Raw genomic sequence first — 17228 nt, 5'->3', positions numbered from 1 at the left:
ACAGTCCTGTGTTTAAAAGTCAGCAATTGAGCGAATTGACTAACACTTAAAACACTCACTGCTCTGTGAATAAGTTCCTGTAACGAATTGAGTTTTACATAAGCCGTGATTTCAGCAATACCATCATGATCTCTCTTAAAATGCATTGCATTGCATCACGCACGAAATCACTATCAATGCGCGGGGCAGCCTGTTAGGAAATCGTCATTTGAACGCTTTCGTGTTAAGGCGAAACTTTAAATATGTCTTGACCATATATCTATTGAAAAAAGATATTTGTCGTATCCAATAACATGGCGAGTACATAATACAGTCTTAATGTGTTTACAATGAACGATAACGTTTGGTATTGATTAAATTACAATTATTCCATCAACTTCACCATTTTATTTAGGACTCTTTGATATGGATTTTATGCAGTTAAAAACTGCGCAGGGAAAACAATCATCCGCGATATTTGATCTAATTGATATAGCTGATTCTATTTCACATACATTCACAAATTGTATGACCGCATATCGGTGTTTAAAGATTTGTGTGTTTAACAGTGAGCAAATAAAGATACATGCTGTTCTTGTTGATGTATCTGTTATTTAACCCCAAATGCATGAATGAAGCTGACTAAAAATACAGCCTTGATCCGTCTCCTATCGACATTTTTGTCCGTTTTGAGATTTTTGGTCGCCAATATGACCGTTCTAGTGGATCTCGTGCAGACTGTATCTCGCTTCGCCGGCGTACGTCTTTAAAATCGATTGCTGCGGAAACGAGGCCAATTGCTACTGGATACCGGTAAATTTGGAACACACTTTTTTCGTTATTGAAGTGCCACATAAATTTTTTCAAGATTTTATATCTCTCCTTACTTCCAAAGTATGACGTCCTTTCTAGCGTCTCAAGTATTAACCGTAAGTTTAAGAGTAAACGTACTGACTACCGATACATTGAGCCAAAAGAAAAAGGTTTCTTTTCTGTGCGTAACAATAACTAAGTGTTGACAAAGACCCTTCAAGCGCTTAATTTCGTATGGATCGAACTCACGACCTCAATATCGTATGGATGACGCCATTACCCCTCTGCGACATCTCAGAATCCTGATAAATGAAAATTAAATAAATAATTATTAGTTACGCATATATTAGCTAAGGCTTGAAAATATGTTGTGGATAAAATACGTTCTGTATTAATTGGACAATCGAATTATGTTCTATACAATTAGAGCTTTTTCTACTCTTATCTCACATCGGGAAAAGGGAGTGTTTATAACTGGGAATTCTCAAGCCTAGGCCATGCAGAATAAAGTATAAATATACTTATTAAAGATTGACTGCGTCAAAAGAGCGCGTGTATTGAGACGCATTCAAGTTCAAGAATAACTAGAACTAGTCGTCTTTTTGAGAAATTTTATCTCACCGCAAAACATGTAAATTGGTCGGGGTTGAACTCAAAACATATTGACCCCTAGGCAGACACCATATCAAGTAAACCACTTGATGTCGCAAAAGTTTTTAACACATTTTCAAAACGTCGTGGCATATAATTAGTAATAATTATAAAACAATGACACCTTAGCTCGCTCTTCAAAAGAGGAAACATGTCAAGAGCAATATCCATTATTTGTTAGTTAATAATATAAGCGTAAAGATACTTTAAAGATATAAAATAATTTTATAAATAGTTTTATTTATATATTGATTCAGTGCGGTAGTTTAAGGTTATGATCAAGACGAAAGTGATAAAAACCCGGATGAAATACAACATATACAGATTAAACGATAGCACATTATAATAGACGACAGATGATGATTATTTTTTACTTGAACCCGTTTAGTAAACTGTGAAGAAATCCCCACGTTATTGGAACACTTCTGTGTAGAGACGTATTGTTAGGAACGTAATAAGAACGATCTCCGATCAACTACACCACTGAAACTTTAAGTTGTTCGCTAATATTGTACATGTATATACAATATAGGCAAAATAACATTGTGTTCGTCACATGTTTGTAGTGTGAGCTGTTTGTTCCGTTGTTTGGCATTTCGTACAGACGAAAGGGCGCTGACGCATATGCATGGGAAATTTTATGAATTTCACTGATCGAACCAACATTGACGAAATGTTATACAAGCAATGTGGCAGTCACGGTTATTTTTCTGTTGATTGGAGTGAATGCATGACAAAGCAAACGACACACTACTTGCGGCTTTGAAAACCACCGACTTTGCCAATCGCAAAACCAGTTTGTATATATGGAATCAAAAATACAAGTAAAGAAAAAGTTTAAGTAATAGGAAAGTTAAGATGTTTTAATGTGAAAGTTGGAACGCATTCGTTATTTCACACTTTATCCTCAACGAACTAAACTAGCCGTGAAATGTCATGTATTGCACCAGCTATGTTTCATAGCGTAGTTTACATGCTTTACACTTACATCAGGGTTCGACACTAAGGCACGTCCGACAGACATTGTCTAGCAAGATCGGTGGTCGGGCTAGTAAAACTGCAGGCTAGCTTGTCCGACTGGTCGTACATAAATTTAAAAAAAATCTATACTGATTCATAAAACTATAAATTACTGCTGTGAAAACCTTTACTTTTAATGTGTAAAATTACTCTTGTATCCGTTATTTACATTAAAACAAAACTAGTATATTTAAATAAACGCGGAGCATTCACATGATTCATCGCTTTTTTTAGACGCAAAGGAGAGCTTCCTGCAGAAATTGCTTGTTTCTGCAGGAAATAATAATATTCAAGTTGTCTTGAATATTAATGATTTTCTGCAGTGTCGTAAAACTGTAGAGCATGATTTTTCGACTTCTATCGAAAATCGGTATCGTCAATGTAATCATTTTTGCGCGGTGTGTAGAAATACCGAGATCCCCGTAATTACCGAAATCCCCCGAAATCCCCCGAAATCCCCAATAGTATTTATTATTTATCAAAATACTGCGGATATTAAGATAGAATATTGCAAAATACAATCAATGCACTGATGAAAAATAGTTATTATCCATGTTTGGAAGTGAAAAACTAAAATATATACATAATTATTGGGATTCCGAGCCAGAAATCCACAGAAATCCCCAGAAATCCCCAATAATCCCCAATACTATTTATTAATTATCAAAATACTGCGGATATTAAGATAGAATATTGCAAAATACAATCAATTCACTGATGAAAAATTGTTTTTATCCATGTTTGGTAGTGAAAAAACTAAAATATATACATAATTATTGGGATTCCGAGCCCGAAATCCCCAGAAATCCCCAGAAATCCCCAATAATATTTATTATTTATCAAAATACGGCGGATATTAAGATAGAATATTGCAAAATACAATCAATTCACCGATAAAAAATTGTTTTTATCCATTTTTGGTTGTGAAAAACTAAAATATATACATAATTATTGGGATTCCGAGTATGAATCCATAGTGCATGTTTTCACAAGCACGATCAGGAACAGAAATCCCCGCTGTAAAGCTCTTCAGGTGTCAAAAAATCATCTGGGTGGCTTTTTGATATTAGAAAGAAGAGGTACAGACAAAAACTTAACAACAATATCTCACTTCTTTTAAAAAATATGGACTTGTAGCGGGGATTTCGGTAATTCGACATTCGCCCACAGAGTACCGAAATCCCCCATATTTACATCTGAAAGTGTCAAAAATATCATTTGTATTCTTGGTTTTTGGCTTTGCTTGAATGTTTACGTGCAAAAAATAATATTAATGTTAATTATTAAGCACACTTGACAGCATAAGTTGCCGCTTAGGGGGGATTTCGGTAATTCTACATTTGCCCGCCGAGTACCGAAATCCCCCATATTCACGCCTTACAGGGTCACTATGTCATCGGTATCATTGTTTCTTGCCATCGCATAACTGTTAATGTACAAATAATGATATTAATATGAATTTTTAAGCACTCTTGACACCGTACGCTGCCTCTTAGCGGGGATTTCGGTAATTCTACACAAGAGCATAGACACGCGCCGGTACCGATATCCCCGCTGTACAAACCTGCAAGAGTCAAAAGAATCATTATATTGCTTACTTATTGTAGAAATCAGTCAGAAAGACAAAAAAAACTATCAACAATATCCCCTTTGGTGACCTAGGTTGAAAAAGTATCACTTAGGCCAGGGATTTCGGTAATTCTACACAAGAGCATAGACACGCGCCGGTACCGAAATCCCCGCTGTACTAACCTGCAAGAGTCAAAAGAATCATTATATTGCTTACTCATTGTAGAAATCAGTCAGAAAGACAAACAACTATCAACAATATCCCCTTTGGTGACCTAGGTTGAAAAATTATCACTTAGGCCAGGGATTTCGGTAATTCTACATTCGCCCGCCGAGTACCGAAATCCCCCATATTCACGCCTTATATGGTCAATATGTCATTGGTATGATTGTTTCTTGGCATCGCATAACTGTTGATGTACAAATAATGATATTAATATTAATTTTTAAGCACTCTTGACACCATACGCTGCCTCTTAGCGGGGATTTCGGTAAATCTACATTAGCCCGCCGAGTACCGAAATCCCCCATATTCACGCCTTACAGGGTCAATATGTCATTGATATGATTGTTTCTTGGCATCGCATAACTTTTGATGTACAAATAATGATATTAATATATTTTTTTAAGCACTCTTGACACCGTACGCTGCTTCTTAGCGGGGATTTCGGTAATTCTACACAAGATCATAGACACGCGCCGGTACCGAAATCCCCGCCGTACAAACCTGCAAGAGTCAAAAGAATCATTATATTGCTTACTTATTGTGGAAATCAGTCAGAAAGACAAAAACACTATCAACAATATCCCCTTTGGTGACCTAGGTTGAAAAAATTTCACTTAGGCCAGGGATTTCGGTAATTCTACATTCGCCCACCGAGTACCGAAATCCCCCATATTTACATCTGAAAGTGTCAACAATATTATTTGTATTCTTGGTTTTTGGATTTGCTTGAATGTTTACGTGCAAAAAATAATAGTAATGTTAATTATTAAGAACACTTGACAGCATAAGTTGCCTCTTAGGGGGGATTTCGGTAATTCTACATTCGCCTGCCGAGTACCGAAATCCCCCATATTCACGTCTTACAGGGTCAATATGTCATCGGTATGATTTTTCTTGACATTGCATAACTGTTGATGTACAAATAATGATATAAATATTAATTTTTAAGCACTCTTGACACAATACGCTGCCTCTTAGCGGGGATTTCGGTAATTATAAAATGTAGAATAACTTAGATTTCCTAGATCCCGTTTCTTACTCATACTTAAATGGATTCGATGCAGCAATTGACTTCTTGTTCAAAAATCGGAAACATTCAACTGATTTTACTTTGTACATAACCATGATAAATTATGATCGTTTATCGGAGTAACGGTGATTTCGATATCCGAGCGAGCGCATTTAAAACAGGTTGAATTACCGAAATCCCTGTTCTGACACGTTGTTGCTTGGATCAGGTATTGCACACGGTACACGTTCGTTGTTCAGTAGGGCCGGTCTGATTTTTACATTGACATGGAAAAGACGAAAACTTTATACGTGTATCAACGAAAATTCCTAGTAATGTTAGTTTTAAAATTGTGTTTATTATTACAATGTCAATATAATCCACCCCTTTTTTGTTTTTGTCGGCGATTATATGAGCCTTGTCATATGTATAATTATATTCATGAGCGATTATATGATGCATGTACGTAAAGAGTCGTCCCAGATTAGACTGTGCAGTCCGCACAGGCTAATCAGGGACGACACTTTCCGCGTAAACTTATTGGTAAGGAGGGACTTCCTTGAAACTAAAAATACCATAAAAGCGGCAAGTGTCGTCCCTAATTAGCCTGTGCGGACTGCACAATCTAATCTGGGAAGACACTTTACGCACATGCATTAAGCCCAATTTTGTCAGAAAAAGACATATAAAGTTATGGCGATGGTGGTCTTAGATGTGGTGACATACAGTAAACTTATAATAATCAAGAACATTTAAAACGCTCATCATTAAACGAGTTTGACTGACATTGCGCGAAAAATATTTGCGAAATATTTGCGTGAAATCATTCGATTTCAATTTAGTTACTTAGTACACGTGCTAACAGCCAATGTGATGTATTTCATTGCCAATGTCGGTTATTCTTCCCACACTCTGTTTTGGTTTTGACAGTGTATCTTCACAAAGAAACGTAGACGTTACTATAGTTGATACAATAGGGATAAAGATGTCAGCACACTTCAAACTGACATTTATAATAATGATAGTGTAATAATATGAGTTTTAATGCACACCTCGCTTATGCAGTATTCACTCAACGTGTAATGGCACGCGCATTTTATATTATTTGACACTATTAGAAATAATGATTTTAGCACAATCAAATGACAGATTCGTATCAGATTTTAATAATGTGTAATGTATATCGAACCTCTCGCAACGTTCACTGGCACGCGAACATAACCAAATTATTGCCACTATTGCTAGCTATAATTACTACAGTTTGTAAACCAGTTCCGGATAACCAGCAGTTCCGAATAATCTGTGTAATAAATAATAATAATTAAATAATAATAAATAATCTGTATTTAATATTCCATAATGTCCCACTTAAAAATAAAATGATAAGTGTCTAAGGCATACATTTGTTAAATTTAGGTTTTATTTCTTAATATCCACATTCACACTTTGATTATGTTTTATTATTGTATTTGTTATGTACCTGTTTGGAATAAATACAGTGTATTCATTCGGGTCTGCTGGCGTTATGAGAAAGGTCATTTGATGTGAAAAGCTGGGTGTCTGACATAATTATAATAGTTTTTTTATGCACAATTTATGAAACAATGAATATATTGGCGCGCTGGAACATGATTTCTAAATCAAGCTGACATAATAGTATCATTTTTTAATAATGTGTAATTTAATTCGCATCTCTCGCTTTACTCAACGTTCAATGGCACGCGCACTTAACAAAAATATAAAACAATGATTCATTTAGTTTTTAATATAAATTATGTACAAGTATTATGTTATACATTGATCGTTTGTTTTGTTTTTTTAATCAACAAGAAAGAAATAATAAAACTTTGTTACATATAAAGCGCTTTACTTTTGCAAAATGCTACATTAAATAAAGAAATAGTTTTTTTGTTAAGTGGACGTTCTTGGCATTTTTTTGGAATACAATAGGATTTTGACCTTATACTTCATGCAATCCAATTTTTTGGGCGACAAAATTCAGTATTCTGCGCTCGGCCGCTAATGGTGTATTGTAAACATCATATTAGAAACATCATTTCTAAACTGACGGAAGCGGGAGATGCGAATCGGAAATAAAGAAATATCGGCTCGTTTTGTGATGTAGTTTCAGTGATGGCTATTGCTATTCCTGAATAAAAATAATTCTGTATCAGGTTTCTAATTATTAATGGACATAACAATATAGCATCAGTCCTTTAGGCAGTAAACCTATTTTTCGAATACATTTTTAGTTGCCCGTGTATTGACTGATAAAATAGAGATCATCACAGCAGGTTGCTAATACACAACGTAGACTCCCACTATTTTATTCGGTAGTTGAGCGATATGAACTAATAAGATACGGATCGCCCCAGCAGGTTGCTAATACACGCTGTAGACTTCCCCTGTTTTATTATTGTATTTCTATAGTGTATTCATTCGGGTCTGCTGGTGTTATTATAAAGGTCATTTAATGTGAAAATAGGGTTTCTGACATAATTTCAATCGTTTTGTTTTTTACACAATTTATGAAACAATGAATGTATTGGCGCGATGGAACAAGCTGACAGAATAGTATCAGTTTTTAATTATGTTTAATTTAATTCGGATCTCTCGCTTCACTCAACGTTCAATGGCACGCACACTTATCACAATTATAAAAGCATGTTTAATTCTATTGCTTTTTATAAATTATGTACAATTATACATGTTATAAATTGTTATTGTTTTTTACCCAACCAAAAATAGATTATTTGTTATATATAAAGCGCTTTACTTTTGCAAAATGCTACATTTAATAAAGAAATATCGCATTGTTTTTGTTAAGTGGACGTGCTTGACATATTTATAAAAGAGCAGTTTTGTGTAATACGATCGGCCGCTGATGAGTTATTGTAATATATACTATTATGATAAGAAACAGTAGCAGGCTGATAAAAGAACTTATGTATTTATTGAACATGAAAAAAATCATGAACTAAAAATGTTTTGAAATTATAAATTTGCCCAGATTAACTGCATAACATTATTCATCTAGCGGCCAAGTTCATGAATCTGCGCTCGACCGCTGTTAGGTATTTTACTTTATGCATGTTCTCGTAAAAATAATGTTGAATCTTTTTGATTCGTATGTTACGCCATTACTTTGTTATGCATGTGAGGTTGATAGTTTTTTGCAAATACCGATGATATTGAACGAGTTCATAGATTTTTGAAACGAAAACTTTGTCAAAATGAGTCAGTCAGTCAGTCAGTCAGTCAGTCAGTCAGTCAGTCATCCAGTAGTGTTAACACAAAAATGTCCGTTAAAATCAATAGGCGATGGCAACTGTCTTTTTCGTACTGTTAGTATGTTAGTTTCAAATAAGTAATACAATCACATTCTCTTGAGACTGCTTGTTGCTTTAGACTTAATTGAACATTCGGACTATTACAGTAATGAGAACTTTTTCAAGGATTCACGCTTGTTTCAAGCCAATTTTAAGTCTTTACTTCAGGATGCACTCACAATTTATTCTTCATGTGAGCTGGCACACATTTACGCTCTTAGTGCGGTATTGGGAAAAACTTTAAATTCGTACTATCCGCCACAGGTTGATTCATACACATCTTCCCAACCCTATAATCTTAGAATCGTTGGTAGGGGAGTAACGGATATGCATACCGATTTAACACTCATGTGGACAATGTCCCGCTTTGATGTACGCGCTTTCAAACCAAACCATTTCATACCGCTTGTTGACATAACCGGGCCAGATAACATTTTCGTGACAGTTGATGATATGTTAGACATTGACCGAGCATGTTTTAATGACGATTCGCACAATGAGTTTAATGGGACACAATCGGTCGTTGTTGATGATGATGTTGATGATGATTATTGTAATGAGGATGATGATGATACTGATAATGATCGCGAAGGGGATAATGATGATAATTATGGTAAATATCATGGTCAATATGATGATGTAGACCAATCAGTATTGTCTGGTGACAAAACTCTGTGTGATTTAGCGTCCAAATACGACTGTGTCATACATGTTGCAAAAAACCCAGGTCCAGCCGCTAATGTTATTCATGTCGACGAAAATCTAGGAAAAAATAGCGCAAATGATACAGAGAAAACTACTGACCTTGAAGTCGCATATGTAGGCAAATTAGAAAATTCTTTCCTTGAAACTAATAAAGTTATAGCTTTAATAACAAACACTGTCAAGGGTATCGACAAAATTCCACCTGGATTGAAGTCAAATGTTTATTTTGTGATGAATAATGGCGATAACCACCACAAACGTAATAAAAACAAACGATCTTCTTTCAATGATGACTGTGGAGTCTGGGACAGCAATACAGGCGCAAGTCCAAAATCTTTTTATGTAAGAGACAGTGATGGCGACTTAACTATGCTCTATAAAAGAAACGGTCAGTTCTGTACAAGGAAAAAGGAATGCGGTCAATGCGTGTACGAGCCGTTCGAAAATCAACCTGTAGGAAACGAACAGAACAGAACAGAACAGACAGTTTATTAGACTTATACATAAGTACATCGTCTTTAATGCATATAATCATAAATAAAGTAATGTCACGTGTCATTATACTATAGTAAGTAACTAAATTAATAATACATTATATATTTATAAATATGACAATTCAATGAAATTTCGACACAAAATAAGAACAGAGAACAACAACGATTTCGCAAAGAAAAAACATAATAATTTTAAAGGTAGTAAGGACAAACTACATTTCATTTACTATGGTACACATATATATGATACAAAGGAAAAATAAAGAACAAAACAATAATACACATACTATCATGACTGCAAAGTGATACATAAACTTCGCGCATGCGAAGTTGAGAACATTATTAATTCAATTAGTGGTATTTAAAATAGTATTTCGTACAATTAGGGCTTCCTTAACATATTTACATACATTAAGTATTTCAATTTTACATGTTGATATTAATAAATTATGAAACTTGACAACAGATGGGTGCATGTAATAAAAACGTTTAATATATTTTTGTCGTAGTAAACGGTAACATGAACAGACACAAATAAAATGGAACTCATCCTCTATGTCCCGTTGATTACAACAAAGGCAATAACGTTCTTCACGGGGAATATTGTTGCGTGTATATCTCCCGGTCTGTATTCTCAAGGGATGGGCAGAAGCCCTTAATTTTACAAAGTATAAACGTAGACTCTTCGGCAATAAATCTAAGTAATGTTCATATTCAAAAGTAGTTTTAAACATTCTATACATATCTAAAATTGAAATTCCGTTCATATTACCAAACCATTCTTGCTTAAAGGTGTCAATAATTCTGCATTTAAGTTCACATACAAAAGCATGGCTATTAGTTATATTCGCAGACTCAAAACAATAGGAAAAACCGTAATCGTTTAACAATTGTTTAACATTTGCAACCCAATTTTTGCATCCTTTATTACAATCATTTAATGCTTGAATATACACAGTTCGTATAATAATATTATTACTGTTAATAATTTTTAACCAATACTTAACAATTCGTACATATCTATTTACATATAAAGGGTATCTGCCTAGCTCACCATAAACTGTAGCATTACATGTGTTTATTTTCACATTTAACAATCTTTTGCAAAATTTTAAATGAATGCGTTCGATCTCTTTTGATTTATTAAAACCCCATATTTCAGAGGCATAGCAACAAATAGACCCAACAAAAGAATCAAACAACTGACAAAATAATTTCGGCTTAAGATCGTACTGCTTACATTTATAAAGTAAAATATTCATAGCCTTAAGGGCTTTTCCAACAAGGTGTTCTTGATTAAGGTTGAAACTACCAGTGTAATTAAAAACAGTGCCGAGATAATTAAAATTGTCGACGATTTCTATAGTTTGGCCATTATATGTCCATTTTTCATCTTGTCGAATTTTACCCCTTTTGCGAAAAACCATTATTTTTGTTTTTGAAGTGTTCACATTTAGCCCCCAAGAATTACAATACAGATAAAGGTTATTTAAATGGTTCTGTAGTTCTTCTGGTGATTTACCTACAATAGCCATGTCATCCGCAAATAACAATAAAATTAAAGTTATGTCGTTTATATTTAAGCCAGACAAGGTGCTATCTTGTAAAAAAAGTTCCAAATCTTCTACAAACAGTGAAAAAAGAATCGGGGACATTACCTCCCCTTGTCTGAGACCGACAGCATAACTAAAGTAGTCAGAATATGATGTACACGACTTATTTGTCTGTCTGCAAAGATATTATGTCACACTCAAGCTTGACCGACGTTACAAAAAACGAGTGTCTTGGTTAACAAACAATGGGACTGACAGTAGTTTGGCGGTTGTCGAGTACTTAGGAACCTTTCCCGGACTCGCCCCTCATGGTAATGCAAAATGCACGTCGGAGTACACGAGAACTCCGCAATTAGTCATGGACGATATCGAAGCAATGATACCAAAAGACAAACCAAAGGTTATCTACAACAAGTTAAAAGATAAGTACGACGATCTCGAATGTCCCTCTGGAACGCAACAAATTCGTGACAAAAAGAAATACGTATTGTCCAAAGACCGACCGCATGCATCGCGAAATAACATCGACGATCAAATCATAACTCTAGAAAATATGGTTACCGACAATCACGAGTTTGTGCGGTCCATTATTAGGACAAGCAATAGAACACCGACAATAATTTGTTACACTGACGAACAAATTATGGAACATAGTTGTGTATATATTTATTTCATTTTTTTATTCTTTCTATCTTTTATTCTAACTACACTACCTCCTTTGCACATGTATATGTAACATAGTTGTATATATATATTTTCTTCTTTTTTTTATTCTATCTTTCTATCTTTTTTTCTAACTATACTACCTTCTTTGCATATGTATATGTAACATAGTTGTATATATATTTTTTAAATATTTGTACTGTATGTTTTTGTGATATGTACCACTTATTATGTATTATATTTTTATATACACATTCCGGCCAAAATGCCGGTGTATGTCCTGGATTTTTTTTTTAAATATTATTACATTCTACTAAATTCTGATTTGGAATTGAGGATAACACATTCATTGACAGACAAGCTTGTCTAAATCTGTGCAGTTTTATTTCAAAACAACATCTGCAAATTTTAACGTCTTATTTATATAGTTCGGCCTAAGTTTTTTTTAAGTTCAAATTCAAAATTTGGCTCTTTCAAGAGGTGGCCTCCACGTGGCAAGAGCTGGGCAACATATTCATTATGTTGGCAAACAACCTCGTTTATATATAGAGAGAACTTGAGTGCTTTGCAGTGATTTAGTGCTGTGCAGGGGTGATAGGCTGTATGACTCATTTTCTTGACACCTGACGGTTTGTACAGCGGTTTAAGTTCTTGTGTGGATTTACCGAAATCCCCGCTAAGAGGCAACATATGCTTGCTTAATAATTAACATTAATATCATTATTATCACTACTATAAGAAAGTACTATAATGCTTTCTTTATGCTTAGTAATTAATACTAATATCGTTAAACTTGTTGCTTACCGGTGTATTGATGCAGTCGATAACGAGCACCCCGCCGGGACTACAGTAGGGTGCTAATACACACGTGTACCGTGTGCAATACCCGATCCAAGCAACGACGTGTCAAAACGCGGATTTCGATAATTCAACCTGCAGCGTACGGAGTGCTCAAAAATTAATATAAATATCATTATTTGTACAGTTATGCGATGGCAAGAAACAATCATACCAATGACATATTGACCATATAAGGCGTGAATATGGGGGATTTCGGTACTCGGCGGGCGAATGTAGAATTACCGAAATCCCTGGCCTAAGTGATAATTTTTCAACCTAGGTCACCAAAGGGGATATTGTTGATAGTGTTTATGTCTTTCTGACTGATTTATACAATAAGTAAGCAATATAATGATTCTTTTGACTCTTGCAGGTTTGTACAGCGGGGATTTCGGTACCGGCGCGTGTCTATGCTCTTGTGTAGAATTACCGAAATCCCCGCTAAGAGGCAGCGTACGGTGTCAAGTGTGCTTAAAAATTAATATTAATATCATTATTTGTACATTAACAGTTATGCGATGGCAAGAAACAATGATACCGATGACATAGTGACCCTGTAAGGCGTGAATATTGGGGATTTCGGTACTCGGCGGGCAAATGTAGAATTACCGAAATCCCCGCTACGACGCAGCGTATGGTGTCAAGAGTGCTTAAAAATTAATATAAATATCATTATTTGTACAGTTATGCGATGGCAAGAAACAATCATACCAATGACATATTGACCATATAAGGCGTGAGTATGGGGGATTTCGGTACTCGGCGGGCGAATGTAGAATTACCGAAATCCCTGGCCTAAGTGATAATTTTTCAACCTAGGTCACCAAAGGGGATATTGTTGATAGTGTTTTTGTCTTTCTGACTGATTTCTACAATAAGTAAGCAATATAATGATTCTTTTGACTCTTGCAGGTTTGTACAGCGGGGATTTCGGTACCGGCGCGTGTCTATGCTCTTGTGTAGAATTACCGAATCCCCGCTAAGAGGCAGCGTACGGTGTCAAGTGTGCTTAAAAATTAATATTAATATCATTATTTGTACATTAACAGTTATGCGATGGCAAGAAACAATGATACCGATGACATAGTGACCCTGTAAGGCGTGAATATGGGGGATTTCGGTACTCGGCGGGCAAATGTAGAATTACCGAAATCCCCGCTACGAGGCAGCGTATGGTGTCAAGAGTGCTTAAAAATTTATATAAATATCATTATTTGTACAGTTATGCGATGGCAAGAAACAATCATACCAATGACATATTGACCATATAAGGCGTGAGTATGGGGGATTTCGGTACTCGGCGGGCGAATGTAGAATTACCGAAATCCCTGGCCTAAGTGATAATTTTTCAACCTAGGTCACCAAAGGTGATATTGTTGATAGTGTTTTTGTCTTTCTGACTGATTTCTACAATAAGTAAGCAATATAATGATTCTTTTGACTCTTGCAGGTTTGTACAGCGGGGATTTCGGTACCGGCGCGTGTCTATGCTCTTGTGTAGAATTACCGAAATCCCCGCTAAGAGGCAGCGTACGGTGTCAAGTGTGCTTAAAAATTAATATTAATATCATTATTTGTACATTAACAGTTATGCGATGGCAAGAAACAATGATACCGATGACAGAGTGACCCTGTAAGGCGTGAATATGGGGGATTTCGGTACTCGGCGGGCAAATGTAGAATTACCGAAATCCCCGCTACGAGGCAGCGTATGGTGTCAAGAGTGCTTAAAAATTAATATAAATATCATTATTTGTACATCAACAGTTATGCGATGCCAAGAAACAATCATACCAATGACATATTGACCATATAAGGCGTGAGTATGGGGGATTTCGGTACTCGGCGGGCGAATGTAGAATTACCGAAATCCCTGGCCTAAGTGATAATTTTTCAACCTAGGTCACCAAAGGGGATATTGTTGATAGTGTTTTTGTCTTTCTGACTGATTTCTACAATAAGTAAGCAATATAATGATTCTTTTGACTCTTGCAGGTTTGTACAGCGGGGATTTCGGTACCGGCGCGTGTCTATGCTCTTGTGTAGAATTACCGAAATCCCCGCTAAGCGGCAGCGTACGGTGTCAAGAGTGCTTAAAAAATTCTTATTAATATCATTATTTGTACATTAACAGTTATGCGATGGCAAGAATCAATGATACCGATGACATAGTGACCCTGTAAGGCGTGAATATGGGGGATTTCGGTACTCGGCGGGAAAATGTAGAATTACCGAAATCCCCCCTAAGCGGCAACTTATGCTGTCAAGTGTGCTTAATAATTAACATTAATATTATTTTTTGCACGTAAACATTCAAGCAAAGCCAAAAACCAAGAATACAAATGATATTTTTGACACTTTCAGATGTAAATATGGGGGATTTCGGTACTCTGTGGGCGAATGTAGAATTACCGAAATCCCCGCTACAAGTCCATATTTTTCAAAAGAAGTGAGATATTGTTGTTTAGTTTTTGTCTGTACCTCTTCTTTCTAATATCAAAAAGCAACCCAGATGATTTTTTGACACTTGAAGAGCTTTACAGCGGGGATTTCTGTTCCTGATCGTGCTTGTGAAAACATGCACTATGGATTCATACTCGGAATCCCAATAATTATGTATATATTTTAGTTTTTCACTACCAAACATGGAACAAAAACAATTTTTCATCAGTGAATTGATAGTATTTTGCAATATTCTATCTTAATATCCGCCGTATTTTGATAAATAATAAATATTATTGGGGATTTCTGGGGATTTCTGGGGATTTCGGGCTCGGAATCCCAATAATTATGTATATATTTTAGTTTTTCACTACCAAACATGGATAAAAACAATTTTTCATCTGTGAATTGATTGTATTTTGTAATATTCTATCTTAATATCCGCAGTATTTTGATAATTAATAAATAGTATTGGGGATTTCTGGGGATTTCTGTGGATTTCTGGCTCGGAATCCCAATAATTATGTATATATTTTAGCTTTTCACTTCCAAACATGGATAATAACAATTTTTCATCAGTGAATTGATTGTATTTTGCAATATTCTATCTTAATATCCGCAATATTTTGATAAATAATAAATATTATTGGGGATTTCGGGGGATTTCGGGGGATTTCTGGGGAATTCGGGTGATTTCGGTAATTACGGGGATTTTGGTATTTCTACACACCCATTTTTGCGTAGCAGACAAGATCATGTAATTTATTTAAAGAATGGCTTTGTTCAAGTTCGGATTTTTGTCCGACAAATCAGTTAAAAAAAAAAGCATCCGACGCTTAACTGACACGAAACGTAAATATGAAGAAACACGAAAACGTCAATTTTATCCTAGATGGAAAATCGAGTCAGTTCCCATGGCGTGAATTTGACGAAGATAAGCAAAAAAAGGGTTATTTTATTGTTTTACTCTATGCATAAAAAAATCTGGTGTTCACTGATTATTAGCTGATAAATCCTGATTAAACAGTTACATGACACAATTGTATTCATTTGCTATGTCATTTATGGTCTAGTAGACATCGGGTTCGGGCTAGTACATTTTAAGAGGAGCTGGTCTGACGGTCTTGCTGTAAAAAAAGTTAATGTCGAACCCTGTACATGTGTATCATGTTAATATTGATATGTTTCTATCCTGATTTACTTGAAGACCCCAATATCAACGAATAAAAAACACCATGACATCTGTACTTTAGGTTTCATCTGCAGAAATTCTCTTTATGGACCACAACCAATCTTTTCATCATGAGCAAGTCAGATGACCGAATGAAGACATCAATATGAGCTCTACACCGACTAGCTCTACTCGGTACCGACACAAACGGATTATTATAATCTCGGGAACATGATGATGATATACAAGATGATGTACATGTATGATGATAATAAGGACAAAAACGACGATGAGGGCTATGATGATGACATCAATTATGTTTATGCTGATGCTGGTGGTGATCGCGTGCGGATGATGATGTTGGTGATACGTGGGGATGCTGATGTTGGCGATACGTAGGAGGATGGTATTTGTGCTATCTAAGCACTTTTTTCAGATATGGCATGGCACAACAATAAGACTATTTCAGACTTCGCCAACAACACATGGTCGAAGTGTCATAGAAAATCGAACAATTATGCATGGTCATTAGACATTCTGTATTGTGAAGATATTTGTATCGATGTGTTTAAAACGTAACGTGTCATTTCACATTATTTAATGTATATTATTAGTAATATTGACACGTTTTTGCAGACTTCTTGTTGTTCTTCATGACTTTAGTATTGTTGCATTGCTAAGGCGATAACATTTAGTTTTGATTAATAAATGACCAAACAAGCAGCGATGAAAAATTGCATGTTTTCATCTTGAAGATTGCAAAT

This window comes from Dreissena polymorpha, chromosome 6 (assembly GCF_020536995.1).
Source record: "Dreissena polymorpha isolate Duluth1 chromosome 6, UMN_Dpol_1.0, whole genome shotgun sequence".
In the NCBI taxonomy this organism is placed as follows: Eukaryota; Metazoa; Mollusca; class Bivalvia; order Myida; family Dreissenidae; genus Dreissena; species Dreissena polymorpha.
The sequence above is the reverse complement of the archived record's forward strand: the minus strand, read 5'-3'. Positions refer to the sequence as shown.